This window comes from Lonchura striata, chromosome Z (assembly GCF_046129695.1).
Source record: "Lonchura striata isolate bLonStr1 chromosome Z, bLonStr1.mat, whole genome shotgun sequence".
Lineage (NCBI taxonomy): Eukaryota > Metazoa > Chordata > Aves > Passeriformes > Estrildidae > Lonchura > Lonchura striata.
In genome coordinates, this window is record NC_134642.1 from 7,814,965 (window position 1) to 7,827,984 (window position 13,020).

The following is a 13,020-nucleotide window of genomic DNA, read 5'->3' on the forward strand; positions in this document are numbered from 1 at the left end:
TTAATTTTGATGGAATCAGTGATTCCATGTTAGCACAATAGCAGTAAACAACATTTAGAGAAAATTAAGAGTCAATAGCCTGAAAGCAATGTTGTGACACAAAACCAAATGTCATGGAATGGTTTGGATTGGAAATGACCTTAAAGATCATTTCAACCCTCTGCTACAGGCAGAGCCACCTTTTAGTACAGATGTCCTGTATTAGAGTCAAAAAAACTGAACTGGATCAGGAGCTTCGAAAAGTAAGAACCATAATCTCAAATATTTTGGCCTCCTTCTGTTATCCAAGGAGTTGTAAATATCCCTATTTTATGTAAGGACCAGGTCTGAAAAATTTCATAGATTTTAAATACCAGGTATATGTGTTCCATACAATTTTCACTTATAGATCAACTTAAGTGGAAAACATTAGTGGCAATCCCTAGGAGAAACTCAGAACACATAAACAGAAATAAACTGGGGGAGATGTCCAACAAATTAATTGAATTACCTGCTCATTTTAAGAATCTATAAATTATGACAGTTTTGGTTACACACTAATTTACTGCTTTGACCAAAAATGTCAGTAGCTATATGAATGTCTTTGCTATATGAAATGAAGAGTGAAAAGAAAATTCAGGGCTGTGAAGATATTTTCTTTATCAGTGTATAGTAATTGTAATTTTATCTGTATTGTTTTATATCTAGATAAATATAAATATTTTAATAATATATTTTTTTGCATGCAATAGCAACATTTATCACCTTTCCCCTCTATTTTTACCTCAAAACAAGAACTGTGTCACACTTTAAAGTGTTGATAGTTTTGCTTACCAGTGAATAAGTGTAGTTGTAGGATGTAATTTTTACACATTAGAGACCGTGATATGAGGAGGTATGTGTCTAAATTTAAAATTTTATGTGGGGCAATGCCAGCTAAGATTGTAGATTAGTTGAGAAAAGATGTGTTTTGAGCCCAGATGGCTTTACAAAATATGTATTTACATTGAAACAAAGATTTGGGCAGTCTGGTCTTTATGACTTCCTCTGCTGCTTGCCCATGATTAGTTACTGGTTCTAGTTTTTTTTTTTTTTAAATAGAAATTATGTGTCTAAATGAATTTAAATGAATATTAAAATATGTGTCTAAATGAATTTAAATGAATATTAAAAATGGTGCATTGCATGAAAACATTGGCTGAAAAAAGGAAAAGCATATACAATAGCAAGTTATGAATGGACAAAAAACCAGGGCTTTTTTAAAAGTAAATCTTTCTGTAAAATTAATACCTAATTTTAGCACAGAAAATAACTATGGGCAACAAGGAGATGATAAACTGATTTTTAAGAGGATTTTAGCAAAATTCTTAAGAAGAATTTATTAGCATTAGCAATCTCTGCTTTGAATGAAAACCACCATGAAGGTGAAAAAAAATGAGGGAGGATACTTAATCATCTTTTAACTGTCAGAGACTAAGCAACTATGGGAAGAGTCTGTTTCAGCACCATTTCCAAGGCACTTCAATCTGCAAAATGCTGAGTATGTCCATAGCCGCTGACAACCATCTTGGACTGTCACAGTTAGCTAAAATAACAGTGTTTGGAGCCCATATGCATTGGCATTTCAGCATCTCCAATTTAATTCTAAGGCTATTATCCATTCATATGGATAATAAAAACAGCTGCATTTATACTGAATCTAGGACATTAGTAAATAGAGACAAATAAGTGAAATTTTAAGGTCCTTAAGAGATACAGAAATTAAAATAGTAAAAAATATTCCCATTGTAAGCCTACAAGAGACACACAAAACTCCTGATTTTTTAGTTTCACCTGAAACATGGTTGGACTAAGTATAACCTTTAAATAATACAAATTACTTCACTAGTTTTATGTATATATATATATATATATATATATATATATATATATATATATATATATATGTATATATATATATATGCATACTTACAAATAGAAGCCCATTCAGTGCTAATCTCAAGGAACAGTGAGGAGACATGAAGGAAAGACACACTGCAAGAATCAGCTTGGAAGCTTGGATGCAGCTGTAGTTTTGTTCTCTGTGTAAGACTTGTCAGCTGTTTCCTACAGAGCCAGTCACTCTGTGCACCATGGTCAAGGGTCTTGAATTTGCTTAAATGCAGTGCTGGCACAAGCTGCATCTGTGCATTTATGCTTTCGTCTATTAAACACTTCTAGAAAATGAATTATCTGTCACCCATAATGCTCAGAACTAGTAATCTGAGATGGACCTACACTGCTTTCTGAAGAAGAAGAAAGAGCAAATAGCAAGAAATGCTCCTCGTTGTGGAGACACACAATATGTCATTTTGTGAAGCCAGTTTATAATTGTCTCAGTATCTGATTGATGCACAAAAGGCAGATGTACTATTTCTGGATTGTGCCAACTCTGGAAGAGCTATGAAGCATTTCCACATCACTGCACCTGAGCTAATGAGTCCTGCCAGAGCTGAGCTGACCTTGCATCCCAGTCATAAATATCTTCCAGCTGAACAGCGTGGGCACCTCCAATCCAGGATTCACTGTCAAATGAATCAGGCTACAAAATATGATAAAATAATATTCCAAAATATTGACTATCTGCTAACATGACCGAAATTCCTGCCTTTACAGAAATAAATATTCAGTTAATATCAGAGTGTCATGAATAATTTAGTTTTAACTTTTTTGCTGCTGCAAGTTATCTGGGGTCTTCTTGATGAGACAATGTAGTCTAAGGAATGTCTTGAATTTGCACAAATGGCACTTTTCAGTCTTCCAGGATATTTTATTTTCTGAGACTTGATTTAGCAATGATGTAACTTTTCCACAGTCTGTGTCTGAATAAAAACTGGACTAGAGTGTGTAAAAAAAAAAAATCTGAACTCTTCCAAAAGCTTTGAATGCCACTTTGAATACGGGAAGCTGAAAGATCTCTTTTATCTTCCCCAAATAAGAACATGGGAAAAATAATCTCAACCAAATTTCCGTCAAAGTTCACCTGAGTGCACACACAAAAGCATTTGTAGCTCCTTGTGAACTGAGACCATTTGAGACCTCATAGTTTTGAAACAGAAAGCAGAAGTTACCTTGATTTTAATCTTATTTACATTGAAGTTATACAACGGTGATTTCTCTATGTCTGGCAGACTTCTTAATTGATGCTGTCAACGTTTCCTTTATGCCTACATTATATGTTGTTTCCAGATATTTTCATAGTTAAACAAAATTCTTAAGTAGCTGCACAGAGAAATGGAATGAACAAACCTTATATGAAAAAGGAACATTTTTCTAGATTATTTTTCCAATGTAGACATGTGCTTGTGACAAAGAGAAAAAAACAATAGTTAAAAAATCAGCACTTGGGGTGTTTACTGTATTGCAGGTATTCCTCATTGGGGTGGAAATAGAAGCACTAAACTATGCCTTTCAACATTAATCACATATGAATAATATCTTTCCAAAGACTTGCAATCACAACACCTCTAACAGCAAGTGAAGGCTAAAGAAATAAAGCATGCTATACATGAAGCATCAAAAGCTTTTTTTTTTAGTTTATTTTCTTATTTTTTTAAAATGTATATCTAAATGTGTGATGCAGCAGACAAAAATAATTCAAATAAAACAGTTAACAGTTTAACAGTAAAATTTGGAGTTTTTGAAACAATAGATTTCCTTTGCCTCTCTGCATCTGTGAAGCAAGATGTTTTTCTTCAGGGCATTTTTATTGAGCAAAAAAAAATCTATTTTCTGTATACAAAATATTTCAAATGTAAATCGTGAAGGTCCATGTGTGAATTCTGTACATATTGCCATGTTATAATGGGGGAAATCAGACTTTGTGTTTGACAACAGGTAAACTATGGGAAAAGTTTGGAGGGAGATATGTTCAAAAGACTCCAGGTGGCTCCAGACACCCAAATAACACTCAGATCTGGTCTGGAGTGTTGGAGTCTCACTGGAATACCTGGAGAGCTGATGCTTGTTTCCTAGTCCCTACCTAGCCTGATTAATTTCTTTGCCAAACCAAACTATGTATCTGACCCCTACATGATGTGTTTGCAAGGATGGAAGACATGCACTATGGAAACAGAAATAATTGAATTTCACCAAGATTTTAGAAAGACACTGTAAATAGATACCATTGCCCTAGATTGTATTCAGTTATTCTTCCATCTTGCAGTATTTCAAATAATTTAAAGGCAGCTCCACAGTGGTTGCACTTTTTATCAATTTCACTAGTGATACAAGAAAAAAAGATATAAAAAGATGCTGATGGATGAAAGAGATTGTGATTGCAAGACTATTGTTTAGAGAAATATTTACGCTGTAGCAACTTTCTTTGGACTCTAGCTTGCAGAGGCATTTCCATTGCATTTGTGAGATGTCTTGTATTCTTGGTGGGGACTGTACACTTTTTCAGGTACAGTCACTTTTAGGCCTTCCAAAATCCATCTAGAAAAAATATTCTGGTTACTTTCCTCCACGCACCACTTATTTTTATAGAATACCACTTTATCTTTATTACTTATTTGCTTCTATTTGTGGGCTGCAGTAGTCACAGCCAAAGTGTAATTGCTTCTCAACTTATTCATACACTATAGCTTGAAAAATGGATCAGTGGAAACTGAGACAGGTGGTCCTAGTTGACTTTTGCATCTCAGGAGACAAGTTTCATTTCCATTAGTTGGGCATTTCAGGGAATTCAGGGCAACCTGAAGGCACCTTCTTGTTTCTCCATGTGCTAAATGTGTTAAGAGAAACAGTGAGCTAGTGAGGTGATTTTGATTACATGGAATAAGCATTTTTTAATGAGATTTTAGTCAACTTTGAGGCTGACCCTGTATTTTAAAGCTGTTATTGCTTTAGTTTACAACATTTATATTATATACAATTTTTATTTTTGACATTTCTGTCAATATATCTTGTCTTATTTGTGTTTCAATGCTTAGAAATCTGTGATAAGCATGGTTTTGAACTTACTAGGATCTCAGTTTTGTGTATGGCAGTGGTAGACCCATGATCATAGGGAGAAAACATTTACTACCTGTGATGCCCTACATCCACCTGTGTAGGTTTGGAATTCCCAGCGTGCTTCTCTCTCTCTCTCTCTCTTTCCCTCTTCCAATCTCTCCACAATGTATGTTCTCCTTTTGTCATTTTTGTGCTCTTGTAAGATGAACAATTTTTTTTTCAGTAAAGTAAATGTCAGTGAAAGGGCAGCAAATTTTGAACAACTTGGCCATACATAAATACAGGCTGCAAGTATTACTACCTTTGAATTTCTATCTCCTCAGTAGCACCATATGCTGCATTAGACCAACAAAGGCAATATAATTTTGTTTTGAATACAATAGATTACAGAAAAAATATTATGTCAGAGCATTTATTTTTAATTGTACCAAGTCAATGAATAGCTGTGTGAGTCAACACAGGCAGGCAGCACAAAACCATGGCAGAAATGCAAAGAGTGAGATTATTTCCTCACTAGTGGGAGGATCCTGGAGCAACCCCGGGAGGTGTTGAGAGACACTCAAGCAGGAACAGAGGCACTGCTGGGCTCAGCCCACCCTAATGACCTTGTTTGTGCCCATTTATAAAGGACTCATGCACCTGTAGTTTACCACCCTGCTGTGACCTCTACCTTCTCCTTTTTAATGGTTTCTTTATGGAGCTTTGATCTTCTCTTTCCCAAGACAGGCAGCTCAAGCATGTTAATGAGGGGTCCTTCAAGTCTCACCAAACACCACTGTTACTTCTACACAGAAATTCTACTTCTCAAAACAGACAAAGTATGAACTAGGCATAAAATATGGCATTTGCCACATTATTATTTTCGAGGTTTTGGCATTCCCAGCTGCAAGGTTACTTGAGATAATTTACCATCCTCCTCACCATTCTTTTGCTTTCAAGCCCTTCTTACCAACAACATCTTATTCAGAAATTCAGCAATACTTCATAGTGGTACTCCACAAAGTAAGTTTCTGATTTCTTTCTTCCATTTATTATTATTGGTATAACATCATGGAAGTACATGACAAGTCAGAGAATTATAAGGCAAATCTCCAGCCCCGTGGATGTAAAAACAAACATGACAAATAATAACATTAATGTATGTAGATAGAAACATTCATACAATAAAAAGAAAAAAGGCAAGATATTTTGCCTGAGGAACAGTATGCCTTGACATGCATGTAGAAATAATACAATAAAAGACCACTGGGGTCACAGAATTAAATATTTGAAGCTAAGAAATGTAGAACTGAAGATCCTATGCAGTGTTTTAAGTCATTCTGCTTGACTGCATTTGTCTTCTGAAATTGCATGGCCCGTAAGCTGTCTTTTCCAGGACCCCTGACTCATAGCATAGATATGGTGGACTTGCTCTGGTGGTCAATCAGGTTGAATAGACATGAATTTTGCTGAAGAAATTCATTTGGTTGTTTTAGCTGGACATTATTTGATGAATGGGGATTTTGTGTGGGAAAGAGGTGCCATACATTAAATACACACAGACTTTTTAAAGGACAGTAATTCTGCATTGAGTAACTGTGGTTACTCCGCACTACAGCTGAGAGTGTCTTTCTGGGTGTTAGTTTACTGCTCTTTCAGAGAGGAAAGCCCTTCCTCCATCTGCCTCTCCTCGCTGCCTGTGCTGGGGGCTGTCAGTGGCTGCCTGCACAGGGGTTAGGAGCACAGCTGATGTCGTGTCAACCTGGATTATAGCCTACTGCACTGCACATTTTGATGGTAGATGAGCATTAATTAAAAAAAATCCAAAATACTGGCTTATGAAATAACTGCCAATGACCTCATGAAGTGAATGAAGCAGAAGTCTTGCAAAAAATTGTGTTTATACAACTAGAGATTGTGTACAATACAGCACACACATAGTGGATTTATAGTGGTTTACATATGACTTTAGTCTTGAATCTTATCTTTTGAGATCATAGCTTTGTAACTGTAATGCATAACTTAGCCAGACTAATATGAAAAAAACCATTAAATTTCTCACAAAATATCCCATAATATTTACTGGGTCTTTATTTCACTGTACAAAATACTACAATTCATCACTAAGAGCTGAATAACAAAAAATATCCTTTATTCTAGCATTCTGAGGGGGAAAAAAAGCTGCTTCTGATAAAGTTTAAATGAAATTATGAAAGATCCAATTTTATGCAGACAATGAAGCATGCAAAAAATTATTGTTAAAGGCCATGGTCTGATGAAGTTATGAACAACTGACATCAGGGCTTTCTGGAAAGGTCATGAACCTCAGTGCTATACAGTGCTACAACTCCATCTACAGCATTTGCTTTTTTCTATGTTTTGTTTATATTCTTTTTTTGCAGTGGGTATAATATATTCAGAGATTATTTCAGGACTTGAATGTGAGAAGGAGGACAAACTAAGTCAGTCTTTAATATGACTTTTTTTTTCATATGTTCTTCTGTGTTTCATAAATGTTCTTGAAACCTCTCCTTGTAAATTTAAGGGCCTACAAGAAAATTTGTGAACCATGAGATCGGCTGAACTGTATCTTCCCAGGAGTTCAAGCTGAAGAGAGGCAATATATACATCAGGTAAATAAGAGTAACATGAAATGGATGGCTGATGACTGGTGGTTTATATAGAAGTCTACTTGAAAAATGTACAGTGTCTGCAGAATTCATTACCTTCACAAAAGGTATTTAAGTGATACCCCATTTGTTAGTTTTGAAGAAAATAGAGAATGATGGATAGAGGGATCCGCACGTACTGGACACTAACAACAATTGAGCTGAGTTTTACCAGGGGCACGTTTTTTGAATATGCTGAATATTCAGATATAACATGCTGAAATACTGAATATGCTGAATATAAGCTGAAAAGATGCCTTTTCTGTGAACAGGCTAAGTATCTTTATCCCATACAGTCAGTTACTAGTAGCTACTGCTGTGTCTGTCCACAGTTTCTCTCCTTTTGATTTGTTTTCCTAATGCATGGCAGTGCTTCATCACTTAATAGGTACTTGGATGTAAAATGGCAAGTGGATGAAATAAACCTTGGGGCCTAAAACTACTTTTGGAATGCATACTTCAGTCAATATGTAATGGCTGCATATAATATTTAGTTACACAAATAACTAAGTAATAACTAAATAACTAAAAGTAATTTAGAAAAATAAAATATCAATGAAGAAAAGTCAGCTGGTGTGGTGAGGAGGACTCCCCTAACGTCATTTTGACCTCATCATAAGCGTTACTCAGTCACTGAAAGGGACAATGGCATCAATCTGCCTTCTCAAAGTGCATGTGTTCTTCAGCTAAACTCTGGTGTGACAAAAGGATCACCTTAAAAATGTGTGTGAGGCAGAGAGCTGTATGACACAGCAGCACAATACATCACAATAAATCTCTGTCTGCTGCTGTTTTATCTTTAAAATATGTCAGCTGAACTAAAAAAGTAGTTTGGACAAAAAAGAACACAAAAAACCATAGGGTGGCACCAGCTTCCCTAACAGCAGTGACAGCTTCTACAGTCCTCATCTCATAGAGAGGTGTGGTTGAGAACATAGTTATACAGAGCTTCAGGCTTTTGCTTACATGGCAATAGAGCTCTTGGCATTGCCATTTTTCTGCACAGAGTATTTATCCAGTTATGCCTGAATATGAATTGTGTTTAGGAAAAAATTGTGGCTGAAGTGAAACTGGAAGGCTGGAAAGGATGGAAAACAGTATTAGATTTCAAAACATATAACGGATTGGAGAAAACAGTTTAGGAAAACTAATTCAATATTTGACATAAAGAAATACCAGAAACTATGCGTAAGAATGAATATCAATGCCACAAATGAGGAAGAGTCAGATAAAGATAAGTGTTGCTCTGAAAATAATCAAGATGTTACATTTTATAACAGCCTCAGTGTGAGTTAAAAATATCATGATACTACTAAACACATTTTACTGGAATTTAGGAGAATAATCATCAAGGCATCTGGAATACTTCTACTCTAAACAGCATTACTACCACTGTGGCTGGAGTGCAATTTTCATTTGTGAGCATATTTATTTCCAGAAATATGTAAAGACACTCTGTCTAGAGCAAAGTAGTTTAGAGGCAGTCCAGTCAACAGAATTTGTGAGAGATCCAGGAGCTGTGACCTGTGGGGCTATTAGCATGAACAAAAGACTGAACTAAAGACAATTACCTTTGTGTAACAGAAGGAGTATGAAAAAGGAAAAGGAACAATCTATTCAGTCTGTCTGAAAAAATAGCTAGGATGAGAAATAATATGCTTAAGCTACAGCCAAAAATCTGCAGGATAGAAATAAGGAAAAACATTCTAATAAGGAGGTCAGTGAGTAAGTGCAATAAATAATATGGGCAGGTTGTGGAATCATTGTCTCTTAAAGTTTACAGAACAATTCTCTGGCATATACCTCATCCAATCCTCCTCTGGAACACAAGCTTGACATGGAAGATGTCTCATTCTTCCCTCCAGGTTTCATTTTCTAGTATTAAGTTTTACTTCTGCAGTGAATTTAATAGAGATCCATAATAAATTTCTTTTTTATTTCCAGCAGGCAGCTTATAGCACTCCTAGTTCCAGCCATAGGCAAGTGTTCACAATCCTTACCTGTTTCCTGATTGCACATGCAGTAAGTTTTTGGCCTTTTTTGCTAAAGAGATGTAAAGAGTTTATTTTGACACTGCATCTGCTTTCTTGGATGTCTAAGCTAGGAGGTGTGTCAACAAAAACAGAGATTCAGAAGGCTCTGCAAGAATTAACTTGACAAGCTCATATTCTCTCTCTACTTTTTTTCTCTTAATGTTTATTTTCTAACATGAATAGGAAGACTGCTCAGGCAGGAGAGCTGGCTTCAATTGAATAAATGGATATTCCACACCATGTATTGCCATGCTGACTAGGGAGGAGATTGATATGAGGGCTGCTGCTCAGGGGCTGGCCAGCCTTTGGTTGGTTGGTGCTGAATAATTATTTTCAGTTGCACCACTTGTCTTGTTTGGCTTTTATCACTCTTTCTTAGTTATTTCCCTTTTCACTAAAGTATAATTCATATTAGCTTTAGTATTTGTATTATTTCTATTATTATTTTATGTTCATTATTAAACTGGTTTTATCATAACTCACTGGGTTTCTCACTTTTACCCTTTTGATTCTCTTCCCCCATATCTTTTATGGGGAGTGACTGAGCAGATGAGCATGGGTTTCAGTCGCTAGGTGGGATTAAACTACCACACTGAGTATTGCTGTTTCTCATTTACAGGGAAAGATTCTTATTCAGAATATTGTCATAGACAACATGATAGCCAAAGTAATTTGAAATAATCAGCAAAGTGCCAGGTGAAGTGTAAGATCCAGGGCAGTATTATGGAGTGTAATATCTTAGTGAATTAATAAGAAATACTTGCATATATTATCCATAGAAAAGAATCAAAATATCCTCAATTCTCATTTCCCAAGTGTAACCTCAGTTGCAGTTTCACCTCCTGGTTTACAATTCCTTTTATAATACTCACTTTGGCAAATTTATTTTTGTTCAGTTCATCCCACTATGGTTACATGCCACAGCACCTACCAAGGTAATTTCCTTTATCTTGGGACCTACTGCTTCTGATGCAGTATTGTAACTAGCATTTCACACTCTGTAGAGATTAATACAATATCCAACTGCCACCTAGAAGGCAGCTTTTACAAATGTAAAATTGTTGCTATTTAACTCTTGTATTAGTCCACTGCTTCATATTGTACTCCACAAATTATCTCCTCTGTGAGCATAAAGCATATTCTGCTGTATCCATTAGCCTTTTATCAACATTCCTTCAGGGAGATATGTTGATGGCTACTATGCAGAAAATGCTTGAAATGAGGACTAAAAATTCTCAATTCTAAGGGTTATTTCTTTTTTCATCTGGGTTAAAATATGTTTATAATCAGATTAAAGTACTTTTATAATCAGATGTCTGTAACTGTTGCATGCATACACACATTTTATAATACTGTCATCAATGAAGTACTACTGCACAATGGAATTTCCATCTTTCCTCACTCTCAGTGTGGAAGCATTTGTCTGAAATATTTTTTTGGCCCCTTTGTATAATTCCTTGTGGGGGAGGTGAGCATAAACTACTATTCAAGCAGAGGACACCATATTGAGATTTCTGGGGAGAAACTTCAATGTATTACTTGCAGCACTTTTTCCAGTTACAGCATTTTGTAATGGCTGTTTAGTCAAAATGTATCAATATTGCTATAAAGCATGACCACTGAAAATACTGTCCATTTACTTAATCCACACCTTATCATAGTGGGCTGGCCAAAATGAATTTGCTAACAAAAACTCTATTCAGAGCATGATAATTTAGGTTCTAATGTCCAGAAAAGCAGAAGTAATCCTTCTAAAATAAAAAACGCTTCCTAGCAAATTATATCTCAATGTTGAGAAAAACTCAGCATGATGAACCCTTAGTAAGCTTGAGCAGGAGTAGGATATCAGACTGGATATCAATAAGAACTTCCCATTCACCTTAAAAGGCACAGGAGTCCATTGTAGGACCTCCTCTCCTTTCCCTGCTCCATGTGCCTGCACTTTTCTTAGCAGCATCACAGAGACAGATTTTTTTTTCACTGTGTTTCCAATGTCCATTTGATATCATTTAAGTAATGTGAAAACCTTTGGCTGTCAGAGTGGTTGTGGAATCTGTTACTGCATTTGATGTCTTGCAGGAACAGCATTTTCCTCTGGTGCTTCAGGGGGATTATCAGATATCTCAGCAATGTGTTATTTGAGTAAATTGCTGTGGCTTGAGTGCTAGGTAGCAGATTATATGGTGCCATACCTCCATTCTGCCATGCCAGGTGCGTGCACTGGGAGACAGCTCACGTGTTGGGCTCACAGGGCTATTGCAACCTGCTCTGTTTAGTGTGTTGGACCTCAGTTCCTCACTCAGAGTTAGATAAATACAATACTAAATGAGAGGTAAGTAGTTTGCAATCTCACTGTATGCAAGCCTCAACAGAGGAAACTTCCAATGCTCCAGGCCTCACTGCCTCCAAATTGTTCCTGATGCTGTAGGACTTAATAGCCTGTTTAAAAATTCATATTTCTCCTTTTTTTTTTCTCAATTACAAGACTTCTTCTCATGCCTCTTGATTTTGGCTCCAGTGCTGATGACATACATCCTGAAAAAACTCAGCTTTTGACCTGATTAAGTGCAAGTGTGCCCAGGGATAATTTCATATGCTCCTGAAATCCTGGTTCCTGGTGCACTGCTGTCATGTTCCACTGTGGGGAACTGTGAGTTCTTTTAAAATGTCTAGAAGAAAATTAGGTCAAACAAGACAAAATAAAGTGGACTTAAAAAAAAAAAAAAAAAAAAAAGACAGGAAGGAAGGAAGGAAATAGGAAAGGAGTGGAGGTAGAGACAGTGAAGGAAGGAAAGCCAAAATCCAGGCTGGGGCTGAGGCCAAAAGTCTCCAAAATCATAAAAGACAACTCTCAGAATGCCCCAGTCACCAAGCCTCAAAAGCCAGAAGCACAAAGCCAAAAAGCAAGTTTCAAAATTCCCCAGAGCTTGTGCTGCAGCTCCTTTTATGCCCCTTCACCCCTCCCAAGGTGTTCCTGCTGATGGGAGACCATTGGCCCAACCCAAGTCTCCACCAGTGGATGCAGTGGAAACTCTAAATTTGATTGCAGAGCCTTTCCAGAGGATACCTGGTGTTCTTGGTGGTCTCCTGCTGTCTGCCCATGCCATGTGAGATATGAAACAGCTGCCAGGCAAAGCCTCCCCAGGCACCAGGTTTCTTCTACTTGCTTCCTGCATGTGGCACATGTGCACCTCTCCTCCACATGCCTCTGACAACCTGTGTTGAGACAAATCAACACTAAATTGGCTTCTCACAACTGTGCAGTGAGATTATCTTGGCTTCTATAAATTGTCCCAGAGCACCACTATTCCACTAACAAGCCTACCAGTCTTGTATACACAGCAGCAGAAATCATGTTTGGTAAA